Source organism: Salvelinus namaycush, chromosome 3, assembly GCF_016432855.1.
Source record: "Salvelinus namaycush isolate Seneca chromosome 3, SaNama_1.0, whole genome shotgun sequence".
Taxonomy (NCBI): domain Eukaryota; kingdom Metazoa; phylum Chordata; class Actinopteri; order Salmoniformes; family Salmonidae; genus Salvelinus; species Salvelinus namaycush.
This window is the reverse complement of record NC_052309.1, coordinates 74,112,697-74,127,887: the sequence shown is the minus strand read 5'-3', so window position 1 is coordinate 74,127,887 and position 15,191 is coordinate 74,112,697.

Here is a 15,191-nt window from a genome sequence, read left to right as displayed (position 1 = left end):
TAGAATATTTGTATGCATCCTATGTTTACTTTTCAATCGATAGTTTAACACAAATAAGCCTACATCAACAGCCTAGGTTCTGCAACCTCATTATGCATGTCAAGCTTTTCAGTCAGCCATTTTGGCAGCTGTCGAAGAAGAGTTTTTTAAAATTGAATTATTGATTAAATTAAGTTTTCTAGCTAGGTATCCTGTCATTATGAATGAACGACTGTAGGCTAAAACAAATATCTTACACAGCAACAATCTCCACAACATTGGCTCAATTGAAATGACTTATCTTGGACATCAAGTGAGAATCATTTGTTTTTATTTGTCATACATTTTCTGCTCGTTGCCCATTCAAACATGGGCAACACAAGTAAGGGTTAGAGCAATTGAGATTCCAATAAAGTAGGCTATTGGCCAGACAGCTGGGTAGGGCCGGCTAGATGGCTGGATGGACAGGTTTTTAGAAATGTTTGCACATTTATTAAAAATAAATGTCTTATGTAAATAAGTATTCAGACTTTTGCTAAGAGACTTGAAATTGAGCTCAGGTGCGTCCTGTTTCCATTGATCATCCTTGAGATGTTTCTACAATTTAATTGGAGTCCACCTGTGGTAAATTCAATTGATTGGACATGATTTGAAAAGGCACACACCAGTCTATATAAGGTCCCACTGTTGACAGTGCATATCGGAGCAAAAACCAAGCCATGAGGTCAAAGGAATTGTGTCAAGGCACAGATCTGGGGAAGGGTACCAAAAAATGTCTGCAGCATTGAATGTCCCAAAGAACACAGTGGCCTCCATCATTCTTAAATGGAAGAAGTTTGAAACCACCAAGACTATTCCTAGAGATAGCCGCCCGGCCAAACTGAGCAATCGGGGGAGAAGGGCCTTGGTCAGGGAGGTGACCAAGAACCCGATGGTCACTCCGACAGAGCTCCAGAGTTCTTCTGTGGAGATGGTTGTCCTTCTGGAAGGTTCTCCCATTTCTGCAGCATTCCACCAATCAAGCCTTTATGGTAGAGTAGCCAGATGGAAGCCACTCCTCAGTAAAAGGCCCATGACAGCCTGCATGGAGTTTGCCAAAAGGTGCCTAAAGGACTTTTAGACCATGAGAAACGAGTCTCTGGTCTGATGAAACCAAGATTGAACTCTCTGGCCTGAATGTCAAGCGTCAGGTCTGAAGGAAACCTGGCACCATTCCTACAGTGAAGCATTGTGGTGGCAGCATCATGCTGTGGGTAGGTTTTTCAGCAGCAGAGACTGGGAGACTAGTCAGGATCGAGGGAAAGATGAACGGAGCAAAGTACAGAGATCCTTGATGAAAACCTGCTCCAGAGCACTCAGGACTTCAGACTGTGGCGAAGGTTCACCTTCCAACAGGACAATGACCCTAAGCACACAGCCAAGATGACGCAGGAGTGGCTTCAGGACATTTCTCTGAAAATCTCTGGAGAGACCTGAAAATAGCTGTGCAGCGACGCTCCCCATCCAATCTGACATACCTGGAGAGGATCTGCAGAGAAGAATGGGAGAAATTCCCCAAATACAGGTGTGCCAAGCTTGTAGCGTCATACCTAAGAAGACTCGAGGCTGTAATCGCTGTCAAAAGTGCGTCAGCAAAGTACTGAGTAAAGGGTCTGAATACTTATGTAATTGTGATATTTCAGTTTTTATTTGTCATTATGGGGTATTGTGTGTAGATTGATGGGAGGGGGGGGGGGGGGGTTAATCAATTTCAGAATAAGGCTGTAATGTAACAAAATGTGGAAAAAGTCAAGGTGTCTTAATACTTTCCGAATGCACTATATATTCTCGGGATGGAATATTTGTAAAATACTGGGAAAATATTCAACCCTTATGGATAGGCTGACCAAAATAAATTTAGAAATCTATGTTATTCAATTATTGCACCCACACTGCTCGCAAGCGTCTGCGTTGCCAAGGGCTAAAATATATCTTTTATTTCTGACGCAGATCGCACTGCAAGTCCTGCCTCTCCCATCTCCTCATTGGTTTATAGAAGCAGGTACCCACGTGCCATCTCCTCACTGGTTATACCCACGTGGGTGATTGAAAGACGAACTGCGTTGCCAATCGGTGTAGTAATACAATGAAAGTTTAGATGCCAATCACCATCTAAGTTCAAAGATGAAAAAGCCTGGAAGGAGGAGAGATGACTAGAAATGATCCGGTTGACCGTTTTATGTGTGGATTAATTGTCGGAGTAGAGGACCTTGTGCATTTCAGGTAAAATAACAACTCAATGTTTATTTCCCAGGACAAGTTAGCTAGCAACAGCACGCTAACTAGCTAAATTGCCATAAATGTTAAATGCTTTTCGACCTGTTCCCATATTAATGTAATTGGTTCAAAGTTAGTTTTTATATTTTAACCTGCGTGTTGTGATCACGTTTGGTGTAGGGGGACAAAATGAATTGATGCACGATGGCGCACGATGGCACACGCGCGCAGCTGGTTTGGGTTCCGTGTTATGGAGACTAATTTTGTCTCTCAAACAGGTAGGCCTACCGCTTATTTACTGAATAGGAAGAAATGGGCTCTAACACAAAGACCTCTATAGCATTGATTATAGCCGTAGCGGTCTCAACTCTGGTCCTCGTCTTCATGCTCTCCTTTTCAAACTGAACAAGATATCAGTAGGCCTAGTCCACGTGCACAGATATTGAATTTTTTTAAACAATTGACTCACCTCCTGAAGTGCCACCATACACAGCACAGTCATTGATTGGCTAGGCAGTACAAAAGGGTTTACATCAGCGAGAGCAGAGCAGGCCGGGGCTCTTGATTGGGAATGCCTAACCATTGTAGTGTTTAATGCAGTGTAGCCTAGTTTTACAGCCACCATCCCAGCAGTGCAAAAACTTAAAGAAGTACATTTTGATAGAAATATAACGTGCTTCTCCGAGCACGATCTTTGTATAGCCTAGGCCTGTAGGCTATGGATAGTTTTTTTTGAGACCACACTAGGCACACTTGATGTTGCTGCCCAGCAGAGATTAGGGGCATCATCGGGCACATTTATATTTAACCTTTATTCAATTAACTAGGCAAGTCAGTTAAGAATAAATTCTTATTTACAATGGCGGCCTACCACGGCTAAACCCGAACAATGCTGGGTCAATTGTGCGCCGCCCTACGGGACTCCCAATCACGGCCAGATGATACAGCCTGGATTCAAACCAGGGACTATAGTGATGCATCTTGCACTGAGATGCAGTGCCTTAGATCGCTGCACCACTCGGGAGCCCATGAGATACTATAATAAGAAACTAATTTTAGAACCCTGAGCAATATGACATTTAAATGATTACAAATTAGATGACCCTCCCCTGGACTAAATGTAAAAAATACTAAACCCTCCCGCTGACTGATATTGAAAAAGTATGACCCTCCCCCATTTTCCTCTGGGTAAATATTGCGTACATTTCGATCTCTCCCTTAGCTATAATTGTCCCCGACACGACTCGAACATACTGTATGTAGCTCAACCAGGCCTGCCTTGAGAACAGTCTTCGCACAGAGTTTCTGAACCCGGACGCACAACATAGTGAGACTTCTGGGAACGCTTGGGAAACAGACCAGGCAAGGGTTTGAAGTCAATGAGAGAAGTGAAAAATTAATCCTTAGTTGTTAATTTTCTGAATCTAAAGGCACAACCTAGATTTGAGGCAATGCTGAACATGTTATTACTCCATTCTTGTGAAAGTGACAAACTGACACGTTTTCATTTTAGTCAAAAACAACTTTTTATTGAACGCCTGCCTTTGATTTGATGACGACCTGTTCCCATTCATTTTGCCATCTGGAATTTTAGAACTACTTCATATAAGGTATGTAAACTCAGCAAAAAAAGAAACGTCCTCTCACTGGCAACTGCGTTTATTTTCAGCAAACTTAACATGTGTAAATATTTGTATGAACATAACCAGATTCAACAACTGAGACATTAATTGAACAAGTTCCACAGACATGTGACTAACAGAAATGGAATAATGTTTTCCTGAACAAAGGGGGGGTCAAAATCAAAAGTAACAGTCAGTATCTGGTATGGCCACCAGCTGCATTAAGTACTGCAGTGCATCTCCTCCTCATGGACTGCACCAGATTTGCCAGATCTTGCTGTGAGATGTTACGTCACTCTTCCACCAAGGCACTTGCAAGTTCCCAGACATTTCTGGGGGGAATGGCCCTAGCCCTCACCCTCTGATCCAACAAGTTCCAAACGTGCTCAATGAGATTGAGATCCGGGCTCTTCGCTGGCCATGGCAGAGCACTAACATTCCTGTCTTGCAGGAAACCACACACAGAACGAGCAGTATGGCTGGTGCCATTGTCATGCTGGAGGGTCATGTCAGGATGAGCCTGCAGGAAGGGTACCACATGAGGGAGGAGGATATCTTCCCTGTAACGCACAGCGTTGAGATTGCCTGCAATGACAACAAGCTCAGTCCGATTATGTGACCCACCGGCCCAGACCATGAAGGACCCTCCACCTCCAAATCGATCCCGTTCCAGAGTACAGGCCTCGGTGTAGCGCTCATTTCTTCGACGATAAACGCGAATCTGACCATCACCCCATGTGAGACAAAACCACGACTCGTCAGTGAAGAGCGCTTTTTGCCAGTCCTGTCTGGTCCAGCGACGGTGGGTTTGTGCCCATAGGTGAGGTTGTTGCTGGTGATGTCTGGTGAGGACCTGCCTTACAACAGGCCTACAAGCCCTCAGTCCAGCCTCTCTCAGCCTATTGCGGACAGTCTGAGCACTGATGGAGGGATTGTGCGTTACTGGTGTAACTCGGGCAGTTGTTGTTGCCATCCTGTACCTGTCCCGCAGGTGTGATGTTCGGATGTACCGATCCTGTGCAGGTGTTGTTAAACGTGGTCTGCCACTGTGAGGATGATCAGCTGTACGTCCTGTCTCCCTGTAGCGCTGTCTTAGGCATCTCACAGTACGGACATTGCAATGTATTGCTCTGGCCACATCTGTAGTCCTCATGCCTCCTTGCAGCATGCCTAAGGCACGTTCACGTAGATGAGAGCGGCATCTTTCTTTTGGTGTTTTTCAGTCAGTAGAAAGGCCTCTTTTAGTGTCCTAAGTTTTCATAACTGTCACCTTAATTGCCTACCGTCTGTAAGCTGTTAGTGTCTTAATGACCGTTCCACAGGTGCATGTTCATTAATTGTTTATGGTTCATTGAACAAGCATGGGAAACAGTGTTTACAACCCTTTACAATGAAGATCTGTGAAGTTATTTGGATTTTTATGAATTATCTTTGAAAGACGGTCCTGAAAAAGGGCCGTTTATTTTGTGTAGGCTTATCCTGGCGGGACGTTTTGATAGCCATGTAATTCTCTCTAACAAGGTGAGTGTTCTCAATACAAATTCCTGCAGGAAGGCCCTGCATGTCATCTCTAGCTGACACTGCCAGTTACCGTTCACCAGGGCAATCAGAGACCATTGTAACCCAGAGACCTCCTGTGCCCAATCCATGAATTTGCATCTCCTTTCTCTGTCTTAGCTAAAGTGTAGTCAGTGGCTAGCTATCTAGCAGAGCAGTCCAAAAATTATTTTGTTTTACTTAGCCTAGATAATTGTTTGGACAGTATGTCTACTTTAGTGTCTATTTCAGATTTTATGGCATTTTTCAAGGATTACCATTAAAAGGGGAGAAGACCCTCTAAAAGTATGGCCATGCGGAGAAGTGCAGTTATAGTGAGGGGCAATTTACCGGTTTGGTCAGGACCATCATGAGGGATAAAGTTTATCCTGTGTCGGTGAGTGTAGATATTAAGTTAAGTTTGAGCATCTTAGCAATACAATGTTTTCTATACAGCTGTCAACATTATACAAGGAAAGAGCCACTTAATCAATTATATAATCATTAACCAGATTACCTCGATGAGTAAAAACTCAGTTCTAGAATGTCATTGATAAGAATGAATCTAAAAATCTATTGACATTATAAAAGGGACTTTTATATCCAGCCTGTATTGTAGTTTCATGACCAGAAACAAATTTTCAACGCCACAGTATTTATTTATTCAGAGTAGTACATGCATTCAGTCTTGATTTATAAGATCCTTCCCACTATATGATTGATATGTCATGTAATAAAATCCCATGTTATCAATTCAGTTTATGGAAAACTGCACTTGTGTTTGTGAAAATTAGTTTACAGCTGTAGAATATTTAATAATGTCATTAATCAAATCAAACTATTTATATAGCACATTCTTACCACGAATTTATTTCAAGGTGTTCACGGTCATTAGATGGGGGTGTTGTCTGTAAAGTGGGGCACAGATAACGAAGAAAGGGGCATAAAGGCATTCAAAATGGCTACAGGGATAGATGTGCAGCAGTCAGGGCTTTGGGTCACAGGGTCTGGGATCCTGGGTGTCTGACCAGATGGTCTGGTGAACACCACAGCAGTGGTGGAGCTCAAGTGTCCCTATGGTGTGTTAGGTTCTAAACAAACAGAATAAAAACTCAAACCAAGTTTATTCACCCACTGGGTTAAACGGCTGCAAAGACATGTTTACACAAGCACATACATTTATACCAGTGGTGGGCCATCAGGGCCTGCAAGGCCTTCTCTGCTGGCCTAAACATCATCAGAATATAAAAAAAAATTAAATATATTTTCCCACAAATATGTATTAAGTTATTCCACCGGAGTAAGAGTTATACTCTTCATTTCATAGCTTTCCTCTTGGTTGCACTGCTTCCAGCCCCAGGTTGAGATTTTGAGGGCTGGTCTTTATGTTAGATCTTTTATCCAATCATATTCAGCCATCATGTGTTGCCAGGGGTCTAAAATCTGCCCTCAGGCCTTCAGAATCAACAGTGCGGGCGCTTGTAGCTTATAGTGAATGGAAATGAAAATTTAGTGTCAACTGTAAGAAATTGTAATAGATACTGGTAACTTGTTTTACAACTTCTCAACACAAGCTATACTTGGCACAACATGCACCCATCCCCACTATACCCCCACTACTTTGTACCCTTATAAATAACCGCAGACACACACACACACTCCCCTCTCCCATGAATAGGGCCCTGTGAAAACAAACGCACATGCAGGATGCTTTTGGATGAGACTAAGACAAAGAACTGTGTGAAGAGCCAATGGAATGTCGACATCAGGCCCGGACAGGACTACCCACGACCCAGATCGACCAATCGGAAGGCCAGACTACAAGATCAACCTACTTTGCTTGTTGCCTATATAATCTGTATGAACTGTTTAGAGCGCCCTCTTTTCCGACGATTCCATACGAGTCAGACAGAAGGGGCCGTGCTGCACGATTTACTAAGATATTTTTACATGTGAATAAACGGCCTTATTATACAAATATCCACCTCGTCCTATGTCTCCACTTGATCTCCTGTCTCCAGTAAACGTTTTATCAACACAACCAATCAGCTTTAGAGTTGGCTATTGTACGCCTTCTGGCTGGCTCCAGTGTTACACAGGAGCCAGCTAGCAGGCGTAGTGCGTGCACGTCTTTTGATTGGATTACCAATATTGAGAGGCAGGTCCTATGGAGATCTAGGAAACTGAATTTGATAAACGAATTAATTCGCGCACTACTAAGCTGTTTTTTCAACCCACAATGGCGGAAGGAGGAGAAGATATCGATTTGGTCGAGGATATAATTATAACGCCATTCTCAAGACGAACTTTTCAAGAAAAGTTAGACATTGTAAGGAGAGGTCGCCCGACGCCACAAAGCCTGTCACAGGCGGGAAAGTGCTTCGTTCGCTCGCCACTTTCAAAGTTTCAACTACGAGCGCTGTCAATGGCTCACAGGCTCCTTGGCTCCGAGAAGCACTGCAAACTGTACTGCTGGGAATGCCTATTATTTGCAAGTGATCGATTTGGTGTTTGGAGCCACACTGGCTTTGCAAACTTGAGTTGTGTAAGAAATTGTAATGGATACTGGTAACTTGTTTTAACCACTTCTCAACACAAGCTATACTTGGCACAACATGCACCCATCCCCACTATACCCCCACACTTTGTACCCTTATAAATAACCACAGACCCACACACACATCCCCTCCCCCATGAATAGGCCCCTGTGAAAACAAACGCACATGGATGGATGCTTTAGGATGAGACTAAGACAAAGAACTGTGTGAAGAGCCAATGGAATGTCGACATCAGGCCCGGACAGGACTACCCACGACCCAGATCGACCAATAGGAAGGCCAGACTACAAGATCAACCTACTTTGCTTGTTGCCTATATAATCTGTATGAACTGTTTAGAGCGCTCTCTTTTCCGACGATTCCATAAGAATCAGACAGAAGGGGCCGTGCTGCACGATTTGCCAGATATCTTCACACTGAATAAACTGTCTTACTAAATACTGTTCCACCCTGTCCAGCGTATTGACTTGGTCTCATTTCTCTAGTAACGAATCATCAACAGAAGTCTAACCAAGGCAGCAACGAGACACCAAAGTACGGCTGGGCACTAACAAGCAATGGTGCTTTTGAAAACTTTTGGGGACACCGGAGTGGATCTACAGCTCAAAGAACAAACGCGCAGGGCAACGGAGCTGCACAATGAAAAGGTGAAGGGAAATATTGAAAAGACTCATTGATTGTGTCATGTTTTTGGGTAAACACTGTTTACCCAAAAATGTCAATTTGTCAATTTCAAGGTGACGCAACGCCTGGTTATACTGCGTTTCTGTCTAAATGTATAGTTTCTAGAGCCATGGCATCATAATGAGGTGGATTAATTCGGGTGGGACTGTGTAGTACCTCACTGAAGGCCCAGGCCCCAGGCCCACGGCACGCCACTGATTTATACCCTCCTACTGGGAGGAGTCAGCTCCTTGCACATCTAGACATCTCTGTTGCTAAGCAGGAACATAATTGGTTCCTCTCACTGGTGTAGTCATGGCCTGCCTCATGCTAGAACCTTCGTGGGCGTGAAAATGTGTGTGGGATAGGACTGCTCCTTAATTCATCAGACCTGACCTTATCTGACCTCGGGCCGAATTCCTCACTCCTCCCTAATGCACGGCTGTCCTACCTGATCAGTGACTGAAACCAGACTGTTGCCCTTTGCCTCCCTCCATAGGATCAATGAGATTTAACAATACAATTGTTTTACAGAATGTAAACTTTCTGCACTCCCCCTTCCTCAGTCCGTAACTTTCCATACACCTAGTTTTTATCCGCCCTCTATTGACACCAACATATTGATTACTGTACATGTATACGTTTTAGTATGGTAACATGAATAAGTATATTTCAAGCTAGAATCTAACAGGTACAAGGGACTTTACCATTGAAGAGGCAGTGAAGTCGAAGGATTTCTATTTCAAGGAGGGAGGGTCTTACAGCCTCCGTGAAGACCATCCTTACTGGCACCAGGTCCAAGGTCAACTCCACATCACTGGAAGAGACACCTGCTTCTTCGTTGTGTGGACTACCAAAGCCTCCATCACCATCTCCATTCAGCGTGACGACCTCTGGCAGAGTAATATTGATCCTCCTGTCAGTACCTGTTTTCAGGGAAGCCGATGATCCCAAAATATTCCACATAGATCATACTGACTCGGCTCCCAGAATAGGTTATATTACATACAAGTGTTGCTCATAGCAGCCAACTAAAGTGATTTAGTTAACGTACGTTCAATCACAAAGGCTGGTGTCGTAGCTGAATCAGAATTAGTTAGGTAACATAGATAAATAAGATGTTTTATTTACTTTATACTTGTCATTAGAATGTCTTCTTTTGGACTATACTGTTGGCAGTTGCATTTTCCTTTCTCCTCTAGGGAAAAGTCACTTGGGGCCCAGAGAGGGGAGAGGTCAGGCTTGTCTTTTACATGTCTGGTAATATGCAGAATATCAGAAAGGGAGAAGTCAGGTTTGAACATTGTCTTGCATATGTGAATATATCTGTGAAACCATGTGAAGGGCTCCACTATGTCTGTACTCCAGTCACTCCCTCATTTTCCCATGGGGGGGGGGGGGGGGGGTATGGCAGTGTCTGGAACCATTGTATTACCCCTCTGATGTTGAACTTATCTTTCATAGTATATGACCTAGAGGTTCACTCCCCTTAGTGAGCTTGTCCAGGAGTGGGGAGAAGAGGGGGTGTATTTGAGATGGGAGTATCTAGAATTGACAATTGATATATGACATTGGATGAGGTAATGTTTTGGTACTAGGAAGTACCAAGAACGAGAAGTAGAACCTCGTCTTAGAGAGCAAACTGAACGATAATTTATAGCTAATGCTATCTGGCTATGGGATACTCCTATTTCAAGTAAAAGGCCCTTTCTGAAGTTCCTAAGATCTGTGTTTTGTCGTGTAAGTTGAGAGGGGTGTATCTTGGCTATAAAAGATACTAAGTATTCTTTTGTAAGGACTCTCAGAGAATTCATTTATAGACACTGAATTGATCTGAGAGTCAAAGGGCTATGGTGAAGCTCATATAATTAAAGATGGAGTTTAAAATATAACTCTGACTTGTGTGTGGTTTGTAAACTCCTCATTTAGTAATACAGGAAATTACCATGACACTGGTCTGAGTGCATCTCCTCAGTTTCATTCATTAATACAACACAATTGAAATTGCATTTTATCATGGGCACAGTGGGAATTTATATCTGTGGGGTTTAAATTATGTTTTACCCCAGAGTGAGAGCGAGTGAGGGAGTACATCACTTCCAGCAGATCTCCTTGCCTCGGGTGGCGTTGATCATGCAATGCTTCTTCTGGGGTGAGCCTGATGTTCCGCATGTCTAAAAGGGGAAATAAAGACAATATTTTGATGCATCTACAAATTGATGTAACTTGGGATTTTATCACTTGACATCATTTAAAAGTCCATGGGAGAAACTGCACTTGTCCTTGTGAAAATTAGTTTATTAAATATTCTACAGCTGTAATGTCATCAATAGCACATTTCTTAAAACAAATGCATTTCAAAGTGTTCAAAGACATGCATTGAAAGGCATGTGGCACTTAACATCGTTCCTCTTGGCAGGTCTCTATAGGTGAGCAGGGGATTCTCTCTACCACGTGTAAATGCCCCCGTGGAGCTCATAAGTGTAGCCATGTGGCCGCATTGGCCATTTTTGCTGTTCACAACATCGGCTGTACGGATTTGGAATGCGAGTGGAGGAAGCCAGCCGTGCTCAACCAGGTGGAGTCAGTGGAGGACCTGTACCCGGCTGAAGACTACAACTCTCTGTCCCGATAGCCCACAGAGAAGGATCTTCAGTGTAAGGAACCGTCTCCGGGGCAGGTTCAGTGGAATGTCATGGCTCCTTGAACCTGAGCCAGAACAACCACTACCCTCCCTGTCTGTACCGGACATTGTTAAAAGACAAGGGCACCTGGGGCATGCCGGCATCTTGGCTGGCATGGCGCTGTCGGTGGATCAGCAGGAGGCTATACGGCAGGCAACAGTTGGACTGCGTGCTAACCCCAACTGGCACACCATAAGGAGGAGGTTGATGGCCAGCAATTTTGGAGCAACTGTTATCATTCGCAATGGATGTTAAAAAAAACAGCCTTTGTTGACTTTCTGTGTAACATATTTGGGAAACTGAACAAATTGAACGCAAGCATGCAGGGGAAATACAAAAAATTCTGCAGATGAGTGACCGCATCAGCAAAATCCGTTTGACTGTGGTCCTGGCTCTGTTGACATGCTGGTAAGTGAAATCGAACAGCTGATTGAGCTGTCATGTGACCAAATGCTGCAGACAACCCATTCACAGGTCACTATGGAGGAGTTCTGGTTCCTGACTCAAAGGAATTGACTGCACAGTCAATTGCAAAACATTCTGATTGTATTCTCAACTCACCACAATATACTTTTAATGTGGGGCTATGACAGTCAATTGCAAATGAGTCTGATATAATTCCTATTTTCACCACCCCTAATGAGATGGGTGTGCTTGATGTATGTCGCGTCCGAGCTTCTCAAAATCAGGGGGCGTGGTCAACAGTGCTGTCCTCATCTCTCCCGTCACATCCAAACTAGATTGATATTTGTTTCTAATGCAGACGAGAGCACTGAATCAGCGTACCATGAGTTTCAATGCTCTGAGGAAGACGGCACAGTATATTTGGGAAATAAAGACAACATTTTGATGCATCTACAAATTGATGTAACTTGGGATTTTATCACTTGACATAATTTAAAAGTCCATGGGGGAAACTGACTGTCTTCCTCAGAGCATTGAAACTCATGGTACGCTATAACATTCCATTTACATAAAAAAATATTGATTTGGTTCAAATTAAGTGAACTTCTCCTTTAATGGCTTTGCTCAAGGGCCCTAAGGTAGGGGAATGTCTTTAGGATGTGAACACAGCAGCTTTCCAGTTGCCAAATCAATTCTCCCCAAAGAAATTCTAGGCCCAGGATTTGAACCAGCCACCTTTCAGCTATAGGTCCAACTCCTTAGCCACTGGGCTACCTAAGTGGGAATATGGTAGCTAGGCACTGTCTGAGTCAGAAGCCCTAAACCCCTAAAACTGTATTTTAAAACGTTAATGAAATGCATCATGTTCTGCTGTTTGCTTCCCCGATGCTGGCTTGGTGGTACAAAGTGCTATAGCTGCGTGACCAGAATTGGTTAAGTTATGGTCTCGACTGAAAGAACCGATATAATCAGGTATGACATTTTTTCTGTGACATTTTCAAAGCATTTAAATCGTTTCTGTTTACCACCCTGAATCCCACTTGGTCATGGTCGGCCCCTGGATGAGACCAGGGTCTGTATCCACAAGCATCTCAGAGTAGGAGTGCTGATCTAGCATCAGTCTTGAATTTTAGATCATAATACACTGAACAAAAATATAAACGCAACATGTAAAGTGTTGGTTCCATGTTTCATGAACTGAAATAAAAGATCCCAGAATTTTTCCATACGCACAAAAAGCTTATTTATCTCAAATTGTGTGTACAAATTTGTTTACATCCCTGTTAATGAACATTTCTCCGTTGCCAAGATAATCCATCCACCTGACAGGTGTGGTATATCAATAAGCTGATTAAACGGCATGGCCATTACACAGGTGCACCTTGTACTGAGGACAATAAAAGGCCACATTAAAATGTGCAGTTTTGTCACACAATATAATGCCACAGATGTCTCAAGTTCTGAGGGAGCGTGCAATTGGCATGCTGTTGCCAGAGACTTGAATGTTAATTTCTCTACCATAAGCCGCCTCCAACATTGTTTTGAGATTTTGGCAGAAGGTCCAACCTGCCTCAAAACCGCAGACCACGTTTAACCACGCCAGCCCAGGACCTCCACATCCAGCTTCTTCACCTGCGGGATCATCTGAGACCAGCCACCCGGACAGCTGATGAAACTGAGGAGTATCTCTGTCTATAATAAAGCCCCCCATAATAAAACCCATTTTGATTGGCTGGGCTTGGCTCTCAATTGGGTGGGCCTATGTCCTCCCAGGCCCACCCATGGCTGCGCCCCTGCCCAGTCATGTGAAATCCATAGATTAGAGCCTAATGAATATATTTCAATTGACTGATTTCCTATGAACTGTAACTCAGTAAAATGATTGAAATTGTTGCATGTTGCATTTATATTTTGTTCAGTATAAATACAATTTTCTATAGACAGATCCTAGATCAGCACTCCTACTCTGAGACGCTTTGTGGTTACAGGCCCTGATCCTGCTGAAAGTGGTGTTGAAGGTGCAGTGGGGAGGCACTCCCTAGTCTAAGGAGATCCCAATGCCCCAGGAAAGTGAAGGGGGCGTCATTCAGATGGGACTTTAGATGGGAATCTATAAGACTATAGGCGTCATTCAGATGGGACGTTAGATGGAAATCTATAAGACAATATGTAATTAATATACAATGATTTGCATTATGGCCAATGGAATGGGTGGAGTAAGGTCCTGGGTGGTGCAGCGGTCAAAAGCACTACACTGCAGTGCTGAGGAGCCACTACAGCCTGGGGTTCGATCCAGCCCGTCCGGGGTAGGGGAGGGTTTGACTGGTGGGGCTTTCCTTGGCTGATCATGCTCTTGTGGCAGGGCTGGGTGCCTGCAGGCTGACTCCGGTTGTCAGACGAACGGTGTTTCCTCCAACAGATTGGTGCTGCTGACATCCGGGTTAAGCAGGCAGTGTGATAAGAAGTATGTGTCCAGGTGGGTCATGTTTCAGAGGAAGCATGACTCGACCTTCGCCTCTCCCCGAGCCCATTGAGGAGTTGCAAAGATGAGCCAAGGGACCTAATTTGAGGAGAAAATGGGGTAAAAAAATGCACTTGTGGTCACACACATACACCAACTGACACCTGATTAGGCAAACAATATTTTTTATCCTCCATATTATGTCTATCTCTGATAAGCTAGCCTGGAAAGGGCTAAGAATATCCCACACTAATATACACTGTACATACTTTTGTATGTAGACACCCATTCAAATTAGTGGATTTGTCTATTTCAGCCACATCCATTGCGGACAGGTGTACAAAATAGAGCACACCGCCATGCAATATCCATAGACAAACATTGGCAGTAGAATGGCCTTACTGAAGAGCTCAGTGACTTTCAACGTGGTACCGTCATAGGATGCCACCTTTCCAACAAGTCAGTTCGTCAAATTTCTGCTTTGCTAGAGCTGCCCTGGTCAACTGTAAGTGCTGTTATTTTGAAGTGGAAACATCTAGGAGCAACAACGGCTCAGCTGCGAAGTGGTAGGCCACACCAGCTGTTTTTCATGTTTCGGGCTAGGCCCCTTAGTTCCAGTGAATGCAAATCTTAACGCTAGAGCATACAATGACATTCTAGACGATTCTGTGCTTCCAACTTTGTGGCAACAGTTTGGGGAAGACCCTTACCTGTTTCAGCATGACAATGCCCCCGTGCACAAAGCGAGTCCATACAGAAAGGGTCTGTCGAGATCGGTGTGGAAGAACTTGACTGGCCTGCACAGAGCCCTGACCTCAACCCCATTGAACACCTTTGGGATGAATTGGAATACCGACCGTGAGCCAGGCTTAATTGCCAATCATCAGTGCCCGACCTCACAAATTCTCTTGTGGCTGAATGGAAGCAAGTCCCCACAGCAATGTTCCAACATCTAGTGGAAAGCCTTCCCAGAAGAGTGGAGGCTGTTATAGCAGCAAAGGGGGGACCAACTTCATATTAATGCCCA